A 21,577-nucleotide genomic window follows, 5' to 3' on the forward strand; every position below is an offset into this window, starting at 1 on the left:
CCGTCCCCAGAATCCTTGCTGAACTGTAACTGTGCTGGAAGACGCGAAATATGGATGCTGAAGCCACTCCTGGACACCTGCCGCATGCTCTGCTCGCAACCAGGATGGTGTACACGCGTTGACCCTATCACTATTGGCAGCCTGCTATATCTACTTCAGTTTCACAGCCCTAAACTGGGCCCAGCACCACGTCTGCAATAGAGAGCTCCCCGATGTTGTTCTTTAAGGTGGTCCTTCTGTTATGCGCGTAACTGGAGGCACCATCCCTTTAATCCTGGCTGAACCCTACCTGGACTGACAGACGCGAAAAATGGACGGGGAAGCCACTCCTGGACACCTGCCATAAGCTATGCTGGCAACCAGGATGGTCTACGCTGTCGACCCTTTTACTGGTGGAAGCAAGCTATATCTACCGCAGTTTCAACGCCCTCAACTGGGCACAACACCACGTCTGCCAAGGAGAGCTCACCGATGTGTTTCTTTTAGGTGGTCCTTCTGTAAAGCGCGTCACTGGATTCACCATCCTCTCAATCCTGGGTAAACCCTACCTAGACTGAGAGACGCGAAAAATGGACGCGGAAGCCACTCCTGCACACCCGCCACAAGCGCTGCTGGCAACCAGGATGGTCTACACGTGTCCAACCTATCACTAATGAAAGCCTGCTATATCTACTGCAGTTTCACCGCCCTCAACTTGGCCCAGCGCCATGCCTGCAATGGAGAGCTCAACGATATTTTTCTTTTAGGTGGTCCTTCTGTCAAGCACGTCACTGGAGGCACCGTCCCCGGAATCCTGGCTGAACCATACCTGGACTGACAGACGTTAAAATGGACGCGGAAGCCACTCTTGGATACCTGCCGCCAGCTCTGCTCGCAACCAGGATGGTCTTCACGTGTCGACCCTATCACTAATGAAAGCCTGCTATATCTACTGCAGTTTCACCGCCCTCAACTGGACCCAGCCCCATGTCTGCAATAGAAAGCTCACCAATGTTGTTCTTTCAGGTGGTCCTTCTGTTAATAGCGTAACTAGAGGCACCGTCCCCAGAGTCCTGGCTGAACTGTACCTGTGCTGCAAGACGCAAAAAATGGATGCGGAAGCCACTCCTGGACACCTGCCGCCAGCTCTGCTCGCAACCAGGATGGTCTACACGAGTCCACCCTATCACTACTTGAAGCCTGCTATATCTACCGCACTTTCATTGCCCTAAACTGGGCCCAGCACCATGTCTGTACTGGAGAGCTCACCGATTTGGTTCTTTCAGGTAGTCCTTCCGTTAAGCGCGTCTCTGCAGGCACCGTCCCCAGAATCGTGCCTGAACCATACCTGGACTTACACGTGAAAAATGGACGCGGAAGCCACTCCTGGACACCTGCCGCCAGCTCTGCTCGCCAACAGGATGGTCTACACGTGTCGACCCCATCACTGACGGAAGCGTGCTATATATACAGCAGTTTCAACGCCCTCAACTGGGCCCAGCACCACGTCTGCAATGCAGAGCTCACCGATGTTGTTCTTTCAGGTGGTACTTCTGTTAAGCGCGTCACTGGAAGCACCGTCCCCTTATTCCATGCTGATCCCTACCTGGACTTACAGACGTGAAAAATGGACGCGGAAGCCACTCCTGGACACCTGCCGCCAGCTCTGCTCGCCACCAGGATGGTCTGCACGTGTCGACCCTATCACCATCAGAAGCCTGCTATATCTACCGCAGTTTTACCGCCCTCAACTGGGCCTAACACCACGTCTGCAATGGACAGCTCACCGATGCTGTTCTTGTAGGTGGTCCTTCTGTTAAGCGCGTCACTAGAGGCACGAACCTTTTAATCCTGGCTGAAAACTACCAGGACCGACAGACGAGAAATATGGACGCGGAAGCCACTCCTGCACATCTGCCACAAGCTCTGCTGGCAACCAGGACAGTCTACACTTGTCGACATATCAATGATGGAAGCTTGCTATATCTACCGCAGTTTCCCCGCCTTCAACTTTGCGCAGCAACGGGTCAGCAATGGAGAGCTCACCGATGTTGTTCTTTTAGGTGGTCCTTCTGTTATGCGCGTCACTGGCGGCACAGTCCCCTTAATCCTGGCTGAACCCTACCTGGATTGACAGACGTGAAAAATGGACGCGGAAGCCACTCCTGGAGACCTGCCGCAAGCTCTGCTGGAAGCCAGATTGGTCTACATGTGGCGACCCTATCACTAATGGAAGCCCGATATTTCTACCGCAGTTACGCCGCCTCAACTGTGCCCAGCACCACGTCTACAATGGGGAGCTCACCGACGTTGTTCTTTCAGGTGGTTTTTCTGTTAAGCGCGTCACTGGAGAAACCATCGAACGCAATCCTCACTGAACCATAACTGGACTGACAGACGTGAAAAATGGACACGGAAGCCGCTCCTGGACACCTGCCGCCAGCTCCGCTCGCAACCAGGATTGTCTACACGAGTTCGCCGAATCACTACAGGAAGCCTGCTATATCTACCGCACTTTCACCGGCCTCAACTGGGCCCAGCACCACGTCTGCAATGGAGAGCTCACCGATGTTGTTCTTTAGGTGGTCCTTCGGTTATTAGCGTAACTGGAGGCACCGTCCCGAGAATCCTGACTGAACTGTACCTGTGCTTGAAGACGCGAAAAATGCATGCGGAAGCCACTCTCGGACACCTGTCGCCAGCTCTGCTCACAACCAAGGTGGTCTACACGTGTTGACCCTATCACTTATGGCAGCGTGCTATATCTACTTCAGTTTCACCGCTATCTACTGGGCACAGCACCATGTCTGTATTGAAGAGCTCACCGATATTGTTCTTTCAGGTAGTCCTTTCTCTTAAGCGCGTCACTGGAGGCACCGTCCCCAGAATCGTGCCTGAACCATACCTGGACTTGCAGACGTGAAAAATGGACGCGGAAGCCACTCCTGCACACCTTCCACGAGCTCTGCAGGCAACCAGGGTGGTCTACACTTGTCGACTCTATAACTAATTAAAGCCTGCTATATCTACCGGAGTTTCACCGCCCTCAACTTGCCCTAACACCACGTCTCCAATAGAGAGCTCACCGATGTTGTTCTTTACGGTGGTCCCTCTGTTAAGCGCGTCACTGGTAGCACCGTCCCCTTAATCCTTGCTGATCCCTACCTGGACTGACAGACATGAAAAATGGACACGGAAGCCAATCCTGCACACCTGCCGCAAGCTCTGCTGGCAACCAGGATGGTCTACATGTGGCGACCCTATCACTAATGGAAGCCTGCTATATCTACTGCAATTTCACCGCCCTCAACTGGGCCCAGCGCCATGCCTGCAATGGAGAGCTCAACGATATTTTTCTTTTAGGTGGTCCTTCTGTCAAGCACGTCACTGGAGGCACCGTCCCCGGAATCCTGGCTGAACCGTACCTGGACTGACAGACGTTAAAAATGGACGCGGAAGCCACTCTTGGATACCTGCCGCCAGCTCTGCTCGCAACCAGGATGGTTTTCACGTGTCGACCCTATCACTAATGAAAGCCTGCTATATCTACTGCAGTTTCACCGCCCTCAACTGGACCCAGCCCCATGTCTGCAATAGAAAGCTCACCAATGTTGTTCTTTCAGGTGGTCCTTCTGTTAATAGCGTAACTAGAGGCACCGTCCCCAGAGTCCTGGCTGAACTGTACCTGTGCTGCAAGACGCAAAAAATGGATGCGGAAGCCACTCCTGGACACCTGCCGCCAGCTCTGCTTGCAACCAGGATGGTCTACACGAGTCCACCCTATCACTACTTGAAGCCTGCTATATCTACCGCACTTTCATTGCCCTAAACTGGGCCCAGCACCATGTCTGTACTGGAGAGCTCACCGATTTGGTTCTTTCAGGTAGTCCTTCCGTTAAGCGCGTCTCTGGAGGCACCGTCCCCAGAATCGTGCCTGAACCATACCTGGACTTACACGTGAAAAATGGACGCGGAAGCCACTCCTGGACACCTGCCGCCAGCTCTGCTCGCCAACAGGATGGTCTACACGTGTCGACCCCATCACTGACGGAAGCCTGCTATATATACAGCAGTTTCAACGCCCTCACATGGCCAGGATTCTGGTTCATCCGCTCCTAGTTCACAACGCCGCCACCACGGGCCGCATGAAGTTGAGCTCCTCCTCCTTCTCTAACATTCTTCCTCCCGGTTTGAGAGAGAGACGCTAGTAAGCTTCGCCCATTGTCCGCTTTGTGTGTCCTCCCCTCAAGCCAAGCTCCTCAGGAGGGGGGCACCCTTCGTGTTTCTGTTTTTTTTTCCACCCAGCGTGTTCGAAACGGGCTGACTGTGCGGCTCCCCTAGTCTGTTCCTTTACTGCGGTGCAAGAAAAGAAAGAAGTCGGGTTGGGGTTGAAGCGGTGTACACGCCCCGTCTTTGTCCGACTTTGAGGGGCCACTTGTCAAAAAATACTGGCGGTATATATGCACATCACACAAGATATGGCTAAACGTTCCAGAATTGTGCCAAGGCCCAGCTATCACTCAGTGAGTCCAGAGCATAATGCGTGGAATAGAATTTTTTTAGCGCTGCACCCAACGTCTCCCCGTGGGACGGTCTGTGTCTTCATGGTAAATGGTGTTTTGCTGTACAAAAAATCTGATGACTGGTGACAGAACAAAACTAGCGGCCTTATAAGCATCAGTAAGAACCTTGTGTTGCGCATTTGTTTACACGTCAGTGTTTTTATTTTTTCGAAAGAGGTTGCAGTTATAACCTGACTCACCATAATTGTCAAGTTTTTTCGCAACGGGGAAAAAAATTACGGACAACAATAAAGTCTACTGACGAGCTGTGAAGGAGAAAGCTTGCAGCGTGGTGTTCGGCTGCGGCGATGGCGTGCTGCTCTAATGCAATGGCCAGCCAAGCTGATCAGTTCACGCCGCCCGAATGGAAGTTGATGAAGGCGACGATACCCAAACCCAGCTCGAGCCCCTGTGCTTCCTTTTTTCGAGTTGAGTTGAGTTGTCGACAGAAGGACGAAAGGAAAAGCACGGGCTTGCTTACTGGCTCAATGCGGAGCCACGCCCAGCTGCCTGCGTGCTGATAGTAGGAGGTGAAAGATGGGAGTAAAGAGAGAGAAGAAAAGCGCGCGCAATAGCCCGTAGGCCACGGGCCAATCCCGGAGGCAGTGCAATACCGGGCTGACCTGTGCCAGAGTGCGTTACGCCAAGCACTCCGCCATACTTTCAAAAATATGCGTAACACCCAAGCCTCAAGGGCCCATATGAGATATTAAGCCAGGTATGTAAATGGCATCCCCCTTCGAAAGCGGACCGGGGATTGAGCCACACCCGAATACTCGATCCGGTGCTTCCTTGCTATCGCTCCCCTTTATATTTCTCCTCGATATCATTTCCCTTTCTCCTCCGCCGGCTGCAGCTCCGGTGGTTAAGATATTAGATCAATTGCCACGGCCGGCAACATTATTTTCCTTCACTTTTGATGCGAAAGCTTCACTATGCTACCTCATAACGATTTCGCGGTGCTTACGGTTTTGACCTTCAAGTGGGCCAGAGGTCAGCCCTCTCACGGCGTGGTTCGAGCGTCCACCGATATATGTGAGACAGTTACTGCGCCATTTCCTTTCCTCAAAACCAATTTTAGAAACTAACCTTGAAAGTAAAAATTGAAAATTGGTTTTTTGAGAAAGGAAATGGCGCAGTATCTGTCTTTCATATCGGCTGACACCTGAACCGCGCCGTAAAGGGAAAATGGAGGGAGTGAAAAAAAAGAAGAAAAAGGTGCCGTAGTGGAGGGTTCTGGAATAATTTAGACCACCTGGGGATGTTTAGCGTGCACTGACATCGCGCCCTATCCACTGAGCCAATGCGGCGGGTTCCCTTCGTGGGTGCGGAACCCACTTCGGAAAGTATTTTATTTATGAAGCTTAATTTTTCTTTTTCTGATTAGGTCACGTGGTTTTTCCAAACCTCTGGGGAGGACAACGCCTGATTTTCCTCCTTATGAGCTGCTATGCGGGAGACGAGGGCAAGGTGTATGGGGGGCGATGGCGGTTACATGGAACTGGCTAAGGGAAAATCTTCCTTCATTGGCACCGCCGAAGATGCAAGGGATCTAAATCTAGCTCATAACGATCTCCCATGGCTCCGGACCCTGGTTTTAAAGACCTAGAAACCCGGCCCACCTCTTGCATCGCCCAATCAACAGCAAACTAACCCATCATTGGTTTACAAACTTCATGGCACGCCCTCCAATTTCGGCAAGGTTCAAACCCTCTCCCTGAAATACACAGCACATCTAAATTGCTATAAGAAAATGTAATTCCGGGAATGAACCCTCGAAATGCTTGGGCCAACAGGTTTACGTGCCACGCCCTATTCTTCCACAGTATTACTCAAACCCTCTCCCTTAAAAAGTAAAAAGAGAAACATATGAAAATACATCAAAACATTCCCATGCGGCTCCCAGCTTTACGCCAATTACCGATATTCAACCGATCGCTACCGCTGCGAGTAGTAGACTACTCGTCTTCGGGACGACTGTTGACAGGCGTCCCCGCAAAATCTGGAAAGAGGCGCCAGCCTGTCGTTGCTGCCTCTGAACACGCTTCAGCGTTTCGTTAAGCAGGCCCGCTTCTCGGGACCCGTTGGTATGCCCCATCCTCCGACTTCGACGCCGTCGCGGCTTAGACGCGGCGCTGCTTGCCGCGTCCGCGCTGACCATGCGCTATGCTACGTTATCACTGCGGTGTTTTCCTTAGACGGGCGAAGGGGGGCGGGCGGTTTCGGGAAAACGTCTTGGCTCCTTTCCTCTGGCTCGGTCTTTGCCTTCGCCGGTCTACGCCCGCTTGCCTCGCCATGCACGCTTCCTGCTGACGGGGATTAACAGGGAAATCGCCGCATCTCGGCGCCGGGCTGTCGACAAACCCTCGGATGGTTCGAACCTCGGCTTTTTAAGCCCTCGTGTTGAAGACATCCGGGTCAGTGGCTGCAAACCATGGATGTAAGAAGCGGGAAGTGTCCCCAGGGAGCGATTAACATTCTTCCCTGTCTGTTGGATGTGCTACGACTCAAGTAGAAGCCTCCTGTGGGGGTTAGCTTCGATTTCCAGTACATTAGTGCCGTCAACGTCCATTCGGTGGTCGCATGCCTCGCAGTGTTCGGCCGCAGCGCTGCGGTCACGGTTCATTTGTCGGACGTCCGCTTTGTGTTGCCTCATTATTTCGGCGAAGTTCTTCGTTTCCCCTATGTACGATTCCGGGAAGACCGAGCAGGACATTTGGTATACAACCTCTTGGGCCCTTTCTTTTGGGTGACGGTCGTTTGGGGGGGGGGGGGGAGAGAAGGCGTCCGATGGTGGTAGTCGTAAAGCCGCTCAATAGACTGTGCGTTGTTAGCACCCTTCTTTACCGAGAATGCGTGCCAGCGTCTCGCTCACGCCTTTCACGTATGGAATGCAAAACGTTTCCACTTCTGGCGTGTGTTTCTTCCATGCACATGCACATGTGTTCGCCCCGGCTAAACCATTCTTATTTTCTGAGAATTGAAAATTGTCCACCCACCCCTTCCACCAATGCAGACACCTTTGCTGCGCCTTCGAAGCTGATTTCCCGGACTTTGGGACGTTAAACCTCGTAAAACCAAACGAGTGAATCCCCCCACAATAACGACCAAAATAAAGTTATGGTCTGATACATATTTCCTTGTTCTGTTGTGCGAAAAACTTTTTTTGACTGTCGATATTTTGTTCACTGAAGAGGACTAGGTCGGGCTGGTTGGTGAATGTTGACGCAAACGACTGGACAGCATCAACGGTGCGGAAGTGAATACAGACACCATCGCATGTGTATGTGTTCTTCTTTTCTGTCCCGTCTGTTAGCGCATTTCAGTCGTTACCAGCAACATGTACTTTTTCTTTGCCTATATTCATAATAATTCGAAACTATTCAGTTCGCAGGCAAAAATGCGATACTCGCACGCCCTATAAGGCTCTCGCTCTGAAAGAACAAAAGTCACTGGCTTTTTTCCTCCTCTCTTAGTCTGTCCAACAGCCATTTCTCAGGCGCCAATACACGCCGCGAAGGCGGGCCAAGACCATGTGGATTGAGTACTGAGGAGAACAGAACGGCGTCAGAGGCATGTAGTGGTGGTTTTATTGAAATAATGACGAAAAGGAAGGAAAATATTTTTGCTAGCCCCGGCATATGCCATCGATACTGAAGCACCTGAGCTGGGGCAGCGGATAGCAGGATAGCAGGCAGAATGGGGAAATGAAATGAAAGAGGTAGAAAAAACTGTGTTATACTCTGGTGCTTCTTTGTGCGGACGGAAAGAATTTCGAGGCGCGAAGAAAAGAGGTTGAGGGGCGCTGAACGGACAACTTAAATCACGAAGAGAAGTTCTGGGAACCTGGAAGAGCTGCAAGCCATGAAGAAAAGTCCCCCGAGAGCGCCGCTGTACTCCGACTGCCGTTAACCGGACCCTGCTTCCAACACGTGCTCGAGCGCCCGTGAGCTGGCGCCGATGTATTTTGACGGCGTCTCCAGCAGTGGGCATACGTAGACCGGTTCTGTCGTATGTTAAGAGCGCCGACTTTGGGCGCGTGCACCCAAAAACGGCCCTTGGAGCACACTTGCAGAATATCGAGCGTCCTCTACAGTTTGCCAGCCAAAAACCCTCGTTTACAGACGGCAATCTCGCATTCTTGGACGAAAAATGAGTTTGGAGAGGTCCCTTTATCTGTATGAGAGAGTAGACGTTGAAAGGATGTGAGGAGCGGGTCGAGATAGGTACTCGTCAAGAGAATTCGGTCATTCTAGCTCTTAGAGGTGGCGCGGCGGTAGTACGGTATACTGCGGACGAGGCGGTGATGGCGCCGATGCCATAGCGTGAGTCTTTATGGAAGCAAAGCGGCTTCTTTAAAAATCACACCAAAGGTGTCACAACGTAGAGTCTAGATAGGCAGCAGTAAATTATTCTTGGTCATTAATACGATCCTATGCTTGAGTGTGACTGCTTTACAGGCTAGAAATAAATCTTTATCGATATTCGCATGGAATCGCTAGTTCGCAAGTGCCGCGCGCGCAAAAACCGCGTCGTTGAAACTTGCGAACTTAGCATGGTGAAGTGCGATGAACACTTTGAAGCGTAATTATTTTGCGCGTTCACTTTCTTTTTCTTTCGGCACTTATCCGAAAGCGTAAATAAACTACTTTAATGACCCAGACAGTCTAACGCTATGTTTCGTGCCTACACGAGTGCGGCCCTTACCCGCGTAAATGCGGTATGTGCATTTATTTTGTGCTGGCCTTATAAGGATACCATTGAAAAAAAAATCAGCAGTTGGTAACAATGGCCATTCCGCAGCGTAATATTACAGCAGTGATACAAATCAACTTTTTAATGTTGGACTGCATCAAACAGCCAGAAACATCAAAATCCTTGAGCCTACAATTTCGACGTTGATTTACTGCTTGTTTAAGTAAACAGAAAAGTTTTACAAGTGGTCTACATTTTCTCGCCGAGGAATTCTGTTCGGTGGCCCTGAATGTGCGCGTAGCTTTACTGCAGACTAATTTCCGACTATATATAGTCCATCTGCAGCGTACGTTGGTCGCATATATGCGGTAAAAGAAGAGGCAACGTAGCTGTTGTTTGAAGCGGCAGCCAGGGGGTCATTCGAGCTTTATAGTACAGCCGAACTTAGCGCTGAAAATGTGTTTTTGACTGGCGGGGGAAAACGCTGTGATCGAGTGAGCAGACGACGGTTGCCAAGAAGCGTTCACAATTATACAACCACTTTACGCATTATATCCGAGAAATATATGTACATTGTGAAGTTCTTGCCATTCATGTCGCTCTTTAGCAGTCACGTCGTGGCCAGAAAGCCGTGTTTAATCTAGACCAGAATGGACTGAAGCTCGATGAAAAATGTGTTTGCTGCTAACGCCCACCTTAAAATATTACCATATACACCATACTATAGGTAAGTGTTCAAGCACTGCACTGCTTTCATGCTGCTGTAATAGGCTATGTTGGCAGCATGAACAAAATTCCGAACAGGAATGCGTTGACGACATGGTGTCGTGGTGGTGTTGACGATATGGTGTTAATCAGCAACGAGTATGTTGCTGATTAACAGACGGGTCATTAGGCTGAAACTCGTTACCAACCTGCAGAATGAACTTAATCACTGCTTTTTGAACACATTACATGTTGGCAGAAACAACATGTTTGCTATTTGGACTGTTCGCAAATTGTAGAATAACAGAATATGCTCATTTTTGACGCGTATCTTAGGCTCCAAACCACTGCGAGTGCACGCGCCGCGCAGAGGGATCACCGGCTCGCCGCTTCAGGAAGAGCCCGCTTTGCGCCCCCACCGTCGCTGAAACGATCGAAAACATCTTTGTAACCTTTCGACAACTTCTTTTTTACAGCTGGTGGCGACCGTCGGGGCTTCATGTTCCCGCAGGATAGGAGGCAGCCCCCCTCACCTTTTCGAAACAGAATACAGTGGAGGACGACCGACTCATCTCTCCTCATTCTAACCCCGTTAGTCAGCAGAGCAGGAAGTGAAAACGCGGTTTGCTAACGTGGGTTGTTGGAAGAAACCTTCCTTTAAGCCAGCAATTCTGCAAGTTGTCCATTCACTTCTGAGAAAATGAATGCTGCACGTCAAGAGTACCCTGTCAATAGTTCTTTGTGTTTGGTTGGCCTAGGGTGCAGTGACGCGAGGCAAAGATCATGTGAACCAGCTGTCTTTGAAAAGGAGTTGGTTGGTTGGTGTTTCGGGAAAGGAAATGGCGCAGTATCTGTCTCGCATATCGGCGGACACCTGAACCGCGCCCTAAGGGAAGGGGTAAAGGAGGAAGTGAAAGAAGAAAGGAAGAAAGAGGTGCCGTAGTGGAGGGCTCCGGAATAATGTGCCCATCGAGTTGGGGCTTAAGGAAAACATTTCCAACGCGCTGCCTTTTTCAGTGAGTGAGCAGATGAGAGCCACGGCCACTCGGTGATGCGGTTCCATCGAGTGGCCGCATTGGTACCAACCATTGCCTCCACAAGCTGGTAGAACAGCGGGCTAACGGGGTCGCATTTTTCATTGCAGCACTGAGGCTTCAATTTTGGATTTCGACGTGGCCTCTTTGTATGTCTGAAATTTACTTGACCTGAAATAAAATAATCGAAAATGTTTTACGGCCGCGAGTGAGTTTCGAACCCGAGGCGGCGAGAACGCATACGTTTTGCTGGTTACTGCGTTAAGCGTGGCCCGCATGGAGCGTTTTTCCGGGCGATTCGCCGGCGTCGGCGGCAGCGGAGCGCTTTTTTGCCGCCGTCGACTGCCACACCGCCGCAGCCGAACATTCTGCGTCATAAAATACCAGTCTCTTGCGCTGTACTTTGGATATCGTCGTCTTCATCAGCTGCATCTATGCGCAACGGAACCGAACACTGAAACAGCCCTGAAAACCGAAGTGCTAGCACTCCTAGTTGCAACTGGCGTAACCACGCTAACTCGTCCGAAATTGATTTTGGTGGCACTGTCTACCTGTGCCATGCGCTGTGCTTTTAACAAGGCTGGTGGAATTCCTTTGTTTGACGGAAGGCAGTAAAGAATCTTCTGCAGAAATTCTGATGTCCTTTTTGGGAGATTTTTGTCTGCGTGTGGAGAAACCCTTTGCCAGGACTGACACATTAGCGGTTGTAAGTTTTTTTTTTGTGACAGCCTGGAGGCAAGAGTGCATCCATGACCTTTCCGGGCCGTTTTCGCAGAGGCGCCGACTATGTCGTGCAGCTCGTGCTTCGCACCATAGGGAACAGAAACATAGCGCATCCAAAAAGCAACCATGGACTGCGCTCCACGATTCGAGGAAAAGTAAAAGGAGAAAAAACAAGAAAGGCAGACAAAGGCACAGCAGGAGACCCCTCCCCACTGTCCTTTTCTTCCTCCCTCTTACCACCCTGCTACCGGCTGCCCGTGTAGCTCTTGAAAAAGAATTTCTCCGTACCTATGCACCTGCTCAAATCATCCTTGGCCCTTTCCGTTACCGCCTCTCCACGTTCTTCATCCGTTTGATGCTGCGTGTTGTGCGTCTTGTTCCCGTAGCCTTTTTGGGAGGAACAGTGCTGAAAATTGTGCCCTAAGGGTAGGGTGGAATTCAAGCAAGTTTTGGTTAAGACGATTCCCAATTCTTGCATATTTGTTTTAAAATCAGCGACAACAGCAATGACACATCGCTTTGAGCATGCGGCTCGAGGACGGTGTGTGATTCGTTCAGCAGTGTCGCCGTGTACCCACTGATTTCCAATGGGTAGAAGTTTTCTCGAAGCCTGGCGCTTGGTTTCTTTGAGTTGAAGTGCTCGGAAAATAGTCTTCCACCTAACATCATGTTGAAGAAAACACTTCAACCCATTGCGCTTGGTGCGAGGTTGCCAGTGCGCCATTAAAACTCATCATCAGCAAAAGAAAACATTTCTAGGCAATGGATACCCAAGATTCTTCACTCGATGTATCATCTAAAACTGAAAAGGATGCAACGAAAACAACTCGATATGCTTATGCTAAGGACACGCTGGTGGCAAAAACGCGTATGCAGTTAGTACGTAAAGGGTGTCTGCGAAACCTTGGCCAGTGTTCTCAGAAAGGAAGGGATACAAACTACACACAAGCCGGACATCATTATCGGAGGCCTCCTGTGCCACTTCAAAGACAGTCATCCCACCCCAAAAAAGGCCTAGAGGCGCCAACTCGAATGGCCCTTCCTGGGCGTACGCTCTCAGCGTCCGCGCTCTTAGCGTAAGCCGAAACCGGTCTGAGCATGCGCACTGCAGGAGACGCCAGCAAGCCTAGGTGAGGCGTCCGTGCTAGATATCGGCATCAGCGCGTGGGCGCTCGTGTACGCGTTGGAAGGGGAGTCCGGTTTATAACAATGGAAGGATCGCCGGGCTCTCGGTGGCTCTTCATGGCTTGAAGCTATTTCAGGTTCCCCGAACTTTTCTTCGCGGTTTAAGTTGTTCTTTCATCGCCCCCCAACCCCTTCTCTCCACGGCTTGAAATTCTCTCCGTCCGCTCGACAGGGGAAGGGAGCCAGCACCAGGAACATGGAGATGCATGGCACATTTAAAAGTCGCTGGATCGTTCCGTGGAAACGGCTCCCTCTTCTGACTCCCGCGGTTTGTGCGCTTAAAAAGCCGCGCTAACTCCCCGGGAGTCACACATCCAAGAAGTAGTAGTTTGCCAACAACAACTGACGAGAATACAAAAAGGAAGCTAAAAATGTTGCCGGCCCAGCGATTGCTATCTAATCCCTCAAGCACCGGAACTGCAACCGGTGGAATTAAAAGCAAAGAGAGAGGATAGCGAAAAGTAGATAGGAGAGCGGCAGAAAAAAAAAAACGAGGGTAGGTTGGAACTTATGCAAAAAAAAAATATGTTCGCGCCACTCTTGCGAAAGTGCTTATGGGTATTGTTGCACATATTCGCAACACGGTAAATTCACTGCATATTCAGGGCCGCGAGCATGTAGCGTCCTGTCGCTAATGAATCGCGCTAGCGGCGCATTGCACAAACGGGTTGGGTGGGGCGCCGAGTCACCGTACTGGAGAAAACCAGTAATCTTTTAAACATCGTGTTATCCAAAAATAACTTCTGTTCATTTCTTAGCAGATTTAAATTATAATCAAGAACACTTAACTAGAGTTTGACTCTTGATTGCTGCTCTGGGTAACGGCGTAGTTACTGGTTTGCCGAACTGATGGCACACTCTTCAGAATAGTTCCCAGCATGCCACTCTATGAAGTCTTCGTTAGCGGCTCATCCTTCACGTACATCCTTGACAGAATTGCCGAAACTAGCATCGATTACAGCAATGGTAAACCCCTTCTCGACGGCGAACGATCGAATCGTGAGAAGCACTTTACCAACCTAGACAAAAATGTGAACTACCACACTACTAATTGTTACATTGGACAAATAACCTACTGCCATAAAACGCAGCATCAGGTTTGCCGCCTCTTATGTGCAACACATGCAACATTCACTTCAACGCATCCTTGCTGCACTTGCACCACATCGACAAAAGATTGGAAGAGCTTTCTGCTATTGAGGCTAATAACATGAGTGTTGAAATGTAGACATTAAGACACAATTTTACAATTTTGAATGCACAGCGCAAGAACCATATACAAGTATCGGTGAGTGAGCTCTAAGTATGAGCGTCCGGAAATTACAAATTTCACTGCTTGAACGAAAGTACCTAGAATCTTCATTGCTTTGCACTGTTATTGCGTACGCAATTCCACTATCACCTATGCCGGTGTGGCCACTGTACGCGCTTAATGAAAAATGTACCTGTCAACCAAAAGAGTTTTCTCATAATTTCCTCTATATACCTCATAGAAGGCACACGCTTTCTTGTAGCATTTTATGTAGCAGCCCATGGCCATAGCCTCCCTCCGATGGGGGCACTTTTGATAAAACTGCGCATTCGTACGGCAGGCTCAACCTCCCAAAGCAACTTACCAAAGCAGGGACACTGTAGCAGGGCACGGCCGGAATCGAGCCGCCTCCGCTACTCGAGCCCGGCCGCGAGCAGGGACGTGTGCCTTTCCAACGCACCGAGAGAGGGCGCCACACGTTTCATGGAAAAGCTGATGATGCATGATCAATAGTGAAATAGCGCAGGAAGACTTTTACGCCATCGAAATGTAAAATAGCTTATACTTCCTTAAAGGTAGGACATTACCCTACGTGACCCTGCTAGAGCTTGTCGATATATTTTAAAATAGGGCTGTAGTGAGCGATAAATTGAAGTCAAGTGGGGTATTTTTCAGGACCTCGCCATAGGCTCCATGCTGTCATAAATCATTGCTCATGGCAAACGCAATATGTAAGCTACATCGATGAAACTCGACTAAATGAAACTTTAAGATGTATTTAACATCTAGGCGAGAGAGCTAATTTCTAACTGTTATGCGCGACGAAATATCAATTTTTATTTTTCGTCGCCATTGAGTTACGCGCCGCCGCGCCGCCGCCTGTCGCGAGATGGCGCGACCGAATTCTCGAGGCGCATGGTCCAGAATCCTGGGGATGACTGGGCCCAGCACCACGTCTGCAATGCAGAGCTCACCGATGTTGTTCTTTCAGGTGGTACTTCTGTTAAGCGCGTCACTGGAAGCACCGTCCCCTTAATCCATGCTGATCCCTACCTGAACTTACAGACGTGAAAAATGGACGCGGAAGCCACTCCTGGACACCTGCCGCCAGCTCTGCTCGCCACCAGGATGGTCTGCACGTGTCGACCCTATCACCATCAGAAGCCTGCTATATCTACCGCAGTTTTACCGCCCTCAACTGGGCCTAACACCACGTCTGCAATGGACAGCTCACCGATGCTGTTCTTGTAGGTGGTCCCTCTGTTAAGCGCGTCACTAGAGGCACCAACCTTTTAATCCTGGCTGAAAACTACCAGGACCGACAGACGAGAAATATGGACGCGGAAGCCACTCCTGCACATCTGCCACAAGCTCTGCTGGCAACCAGGACAGTCTACACTTGTCGACATATCAATGATGGAAGCCTGCTATATCTACCGCCGTTTCCCCGCCTTCAACTTTTGCGCAGCAACGGGTCAGCAATGGAGAGCTCACCGATGTTGTTCTTTTAGGTGGTCCTTCTTTTATGCGCGTCACTGGCGGCACCGTCCCCTTAATCCTGGCTGAGCCCTACCTGGATTGACAGACGTGAAAAATGGACGCGGAAGCCACTCCTGGAGACCTGCCGCAAGCTCTGCTGGAAGCCAGATTGGTCTACACGTGGCGACCCTATCACTAATGGAAGCCCGATATTTCTACCGCAGTTACACCGCCTCAACTGTGCCCAGCACCACGTCTACAATGGGGAGCTCACCGACGTTGTTCTTTCAGGTGGTTTTTCTGTTAAGCGCGTCACTGGAGAAACCATCGAACGCAATCCTCACTGAACCATAACTGGACTGACAGACGTGAAAAATGGACACGGAAGCCGCTCCTGGACACCTGCCGCCAGCTCCGCTCGCAACCAGGATTGTCTACACGAGATCACCGAATCACTGATGGAAGCCTGCTATATCTACCGCAGTTTCACCGCCCTCAACTGGGCCCAGCACCACATCTGCAATGCAGAGCTCACCGATGTTGCTCGTTCAGGTTGTAATTCTGTTAAGCGCGTCACTGGAAGCACCGTCCCTTTAATCCTTGCTTATCTCTACCTGGGCTGACAGACGTGAAAAATGGACACGGAAGCCACTCCTGGACACCTGCCGCAAGCTCTGCTGAAAACCAGGATGGTCTACATGTGGCGACCCCATCACTAATAAAAGCCTGCTATATCTACAGGAGTTTCACCGCCCTCAACTCGCCCTAACACCACGTCTTCAATAGAGAGCTCACCGATGTTGTTCTTTATGGTGGTCCTTCTGTTAAGCGCGTCACTGGAGGCACCATCGCCTTAATCCTGGTTGAACCCTACCTGGACTGACAGACGTGAAAAATGGACACGGAAGCCACTCCTGCACACCTGCCGCAAGCTCTGCTGGAAACCAGGATGGTCTATATGTGGCGACCCTATCACTAATGGAAGCCCGATATATCTACCGCAGTTGCGCCGCCCTGAACTGTGCCCAGCACCACGTCTACAATGGGGAGCTCACCGACGTTGTTCTTTCAGGTCGTTCTTCTGTTAAGCGCGTCACTGGAGGCACCATCGAACGCAATCCTGACTGAACCCTAACTGGACTGACAGACGTGAAAGGTGGGCGCGGAATCCACTACTGGAAACCTCCTGCCAGCTCTGCTGGCAACCAGTATGGTCTACACGTGTCCACCCTATCACTAATGAGAGCCTGCTATATCTACTGCAGTTTCACCGCCCCCAACTGGGCCCAGCACCGTGTCTGCAATGGAGAGCTCAACGATATTTTTCTTTAAGGTGGTTCTTCTGTTAAGCTCGTCACTGGAGTCACCATCGAACGCAATCCTGACTGAACCCTAACTGGACTGACAGACGTGAAAAGTGGGAGCGGAATCCACTACTGGAAACCTCCTGCCAGCTCTGCTGGCAACCAGGATGGTCTACACGTGTCCACCCTATCACTAATGAAAGCCTGCTATATCTACTGCTGTTTCACCACCTCCAACTGGGCCCAGCACCATGTCTGCAATGGAGAGCTCAACGATATTTTTCTTTAAGGTAGTCCATCTGTTAGGCGCGCCACTGGAGGCACCGTCCCCAGAATCGTTGCTGAACCATACCTGGACTGACAGACGTGAAATATGGACACGGAAGCCACTCCTGGACACCTGCCGCCAGCTCGGCTCGCAACCAGGATGGTCTACACGAGTCCACCCAATCACGACTGGAAGCCTGCTATATCTACCGCGCTTTCATCGCCCTCAACTGGGCCCAGCACCACGTCTGCAATGGAGAACTCACCGATGTTGTTTTATGTGGTCCTTCGGTTAATAGCGTAACTGGAGGCACCGTCCCTAGAATCCTGGCTGAACTGTACCTGTGCTTGAAGACGCGAAAAATGCATGCGGAAGCCACTATCGGACACCTGTCGCCAGCTCTGCTCGCAACCAGTATGGTCCACACGTGTTGACCCTATCATTAATGGCAGCCTGCTATATCTACTTCAGTTTCACTGCTCTCAACTGGGCGCAGCACCATGTCTGTATTGAAGAGCTCACCGATATTGTTCTTTCAGGTAGTCCTTCTGTTAAGCGCGTCACTGGAGGCACCGTCCTCAGAATCGTGCCTGAACCATACCTGGACTTACAGACGTAAAAAATGGACGCGAAAGCCACTCCTGAACACCTGCCGCCTGCTCTGCTCGCCACCAGGATTGTCTACACGTGTCGACTCCATCACTAATATAGCGTGCTATATCTACCAGAGTTTCACCCCCCTCAACTCGCCCTAACACCACGTCTCCAATAGAGAGCTCACCGATGTTGTTCTTTACGGTGGTCCTTCTGTTAAGGGCGTCACTGGAGGCACCATCCCCTTGATCCTGGCTGAACCCTACCTGGACTGACAGACGCGAAAAGTGGACGCGGAAGCCACTCCTGCACACCTTCCACAAGCTCTGCTGGAAACCAGGATGGTCTATATGTGGCGACCCTATCACTAATGGAAGCCCGATATATCTACCGCAGTTGCGCCGCCCTGAACTGTGCCCAGCACCACGTCTACAATGGGGAGCTCACCGACGTTGTTCTTTCAGGTCGTTCTTCTGTTAAGCGCGTCACTGGAAGCACCGTCCCCTTAATCCTTGCTGATCCCTGCCTGGCTGACAGACGTGAAAAATGAACACGCAAGCCACTCCTGCACACCTGCCGCAAGCTCTGCTGGAAACCAGTATGGTGTACATGTGGCGACCCTATCACTTATGGAAGCCTGCTATATCTACCGCAGTTTAACCGCCCTCAACTGGGCAAAGCACCATGTCTGCAATGGAGAGTTCTCCGATATTGTTCTTTAAGGTAGTCCTGTTAAGCGCGTCACTGGAGGCACCGTCCAACGCAATCCTGGCTGAACCCACCTGGACTGACAGACGCGAAAAATGGACGTGGAAGCAACTCCTGGACACCTGCCGCAAGCTCCGCTGGCAACCAGGATGGTCAAAACGTGTCCACCCTATCACTAATGTAAGCCTGCTATATCTGCTGCAGTTTCACCGCCCTCAACTGGGCCCAGCACCATGTCTGCAATGGAGAGATCACCGATGTTGTTCTCTTAGGTGGCCCTTCTGTTAAGCGCGTTATGGGAGGCACCGTCCCCAGAATCGTGGCTGAATCATACCTCGACTGACAGACGTGAAAAATGGATGCGGAAGCCACTCCTGGACACCTGCCGCCAGCTCTGCTCGCAACCAGGATGGTTTCCACGAGTCCACCCTATCACTACTGGAAGCCTGCTATATCTACCGCACTTTCACTGCCCTCAACTGGACCCAGCCCCATGTCTGCAATAGAGAGCTCACCGTTATTGTTCTTTGAGGTGGTCCTGCTATTAAGCGCGTCACAGGAGGCAGTCCCCAGAATCCAGCCTGAACCCTACCTGGACTGACGGACGTGAAAAATGGACGCGGAAGCCACTCCTGGACACCTGCCGCCAGCTCTGCTGGAAACCAGGATGGTCTACTTGTCGCGACCCTATCACTAATGGAAGCCTGCTATATCTACCGGAGTTTCACCGCCCTCAACTGGTACTAGCACCATGACTGCAATAGAGAGCTCACCGATGTTGTTCTTTTAGGTGGTCCTTCTGTTAAGTGCGTCACAGGAGGCACCATCTTCTCAATCCTGGCTGAACCCTACCTGGACGGAGCGACGCAAAATATGGATGCGGAAGCCACTCCTGCACACCTGCCACAAGCTCTGCTGGCAACCAGGATCGTCTACACTTGTCGACCCTATCACTGATGGAAGCCTGCTTTATCTACCCCAGTTTCACCGCCCTCAACTGGGCCCAGCACCACGTCTGCAATGCTGAGCTCACCGATGTTGTTCTTTCAGGTGGTACTTCTGTTAAGCGCGTCACTGAAAGCACCGTCCCCTTAATCCTTGCTGATCCCTACCTCGACTGACAGACGTGAAAAATGGACACGGATGCCACTCCTGGACACCTGCCGCAAGCTCTGCTGGAAACCAGGATAGTCTACGTGTGGCGACCCTATCACTAATGGAAGCCTGCTATATCTACCGCAGTTTCGCCGCCCTCAACTGGACCCAGCACTATGTCTGCAATGGAGAGCTCACCGATATTGTTCTTTCAGGTAGTCCTGATAAGCGCCACACAGGAGACACCGACCCCAATATCGTGCCTGAACCATACCTGGACTTACAGACGTGAAAGATGGACGCGGAAGCCACTCCTGGACACCTGCCGCCAGCTCTGCTCGCCACCAGGATGGTATGCACTTGTCGACCCTATCACTATCAGAAGCCTGCTATATCTACCGCAGTTTCACCGCCTTCTACTGGGCCTAACACCACGTCTGCAATGGACAGCTCACCGATGCTGTTCTTGTAGGTGGTCCTTCTGTTAAGCGCGTCACTGGAGGCACCATCTCCTTGATCCTGGCTGAACCCTACCTGGACTGACAGACGCGAAAAATGGACGCGGAAGCCAATCCTGCGCACCTTCCACAAGCTCTGCAGGCAACCAGGGTGGTCTACACTTGTCGACCATGTCACTGTTGGAAGCTTGCTATATCTACCGCAGTTTCGACGCCCTCAATTGGGCCGAGCATCACGTCTGCAATGCAGAGCTCACCGATGTTGTTCATTCAGGTGGTAGTTCTCTTAAGCACGTCACTGGAAGCACCGTCCCCTTAATCCTTGCTGATCCCTACCTGGACTGACAGACGTGAAAAATGGAAACGGAAGCCACTCCTGGACACCTGCCGCCAGCTCTGCTCGCAACCAGGATGGTCTACACGAGTCCACTCTATCACTACTTGAAGCCTGCTATATCTACCGCACTTTCATCGCCCTCAACTGGGCCCAGCACCACGTCTGCAATAGAAAGCTCACCGATGTTGTTCTTTCAGGTGGTCCTTCTGCTAATAGCGTAACTAGACGCACCATCCCCAGAATCCTGGCTGAACTGTACCTGTGCTGCACGACACGAAAAATGGACGCGGAAGCCTCTCCTGGACACTTGCCGCCAGCTCTGCTCTCAACCAGGATGGTCTACACGAGTCCACCCTATCACTACTTGAAGCCTGCTATATCTACCGCACTTTTTTTTTTTATTCGAGAAGTGTGCCATGAGGCATAAGTTGAAAAAGGAAAGGGGGGAAGGAATGCACGGGATTGAAAGTTAAAAGAAGGAGTGAAGAACCGTTGCGCTGAGGTAGTCGCAGAGGTTGTTAATGAAACGGTTGTCCATTGTCCACTTCACGAAGTCACTTTCGCGGTTCCACCGCAGGCCCACCTCCCTGAGGAGCCGTTTTCTGATAGCAGCCGTCGCTGGGCACGTCCACAACAAGTGCCGCACATCACATATGTCTGGTGCAGCGCCACAGTGAGGGCACCTGTCAGGTAGTGGCAGATCTTTGGCACGCCACCGATGACGGACAGATGGTGTCAGAGCCGCCCCTGCCCGAATCCGGCGCACGGATACCTCCTCCTGCCGAGTAAGACTACGGGGGAGAGGGTGCGAACACGGAGGAATTAGAGCGCGTGTTCGCTGGCGCAGAACTTCGTAATCGGAAACGTGGGACAGGAACGGATCTGGGGGAAGAGGGGAAGGTGGCGGATCGTCTAATGTATGAAGATGAGTCATAGCATCCGCTTGAATGTTATGTGGATCCTGGGCATGGCCGCGAATCCAGTGTATGCGCACAGGACATGGATACTTTGCGCAGAGCACATGAATAGATTGTGAAATCTGGAACGTTCGTCGAACAGCCTTCAGCTGTTTAAGGGCGGCGCGGGAGTCGGTGTAAATGTGAACTGTATTGAATGTTGGAACGAGCGGAAGGGAAGCAATGGCATTGTAAATGGCTTGAAGTTCCAATGCCAGGGGAGTGCACGTATCCGCAGTATAC

The sequence above is a fragment of the Amblyomma americanum genome, chromosome 6, assembly GCF_052857255.1.
Source record: "Amblyomma americanum isolate KBUSLIRL-KWMA chromosome 6, ASM5285725v1, whole genome shotgun sequence".
NCBI classification, from domain to species: Eukaryota; Metazoa; Arthropoda; class Arachnida; order Ixodida; family Ixodidae; genus Amblyomma; species Amblyomma americanum.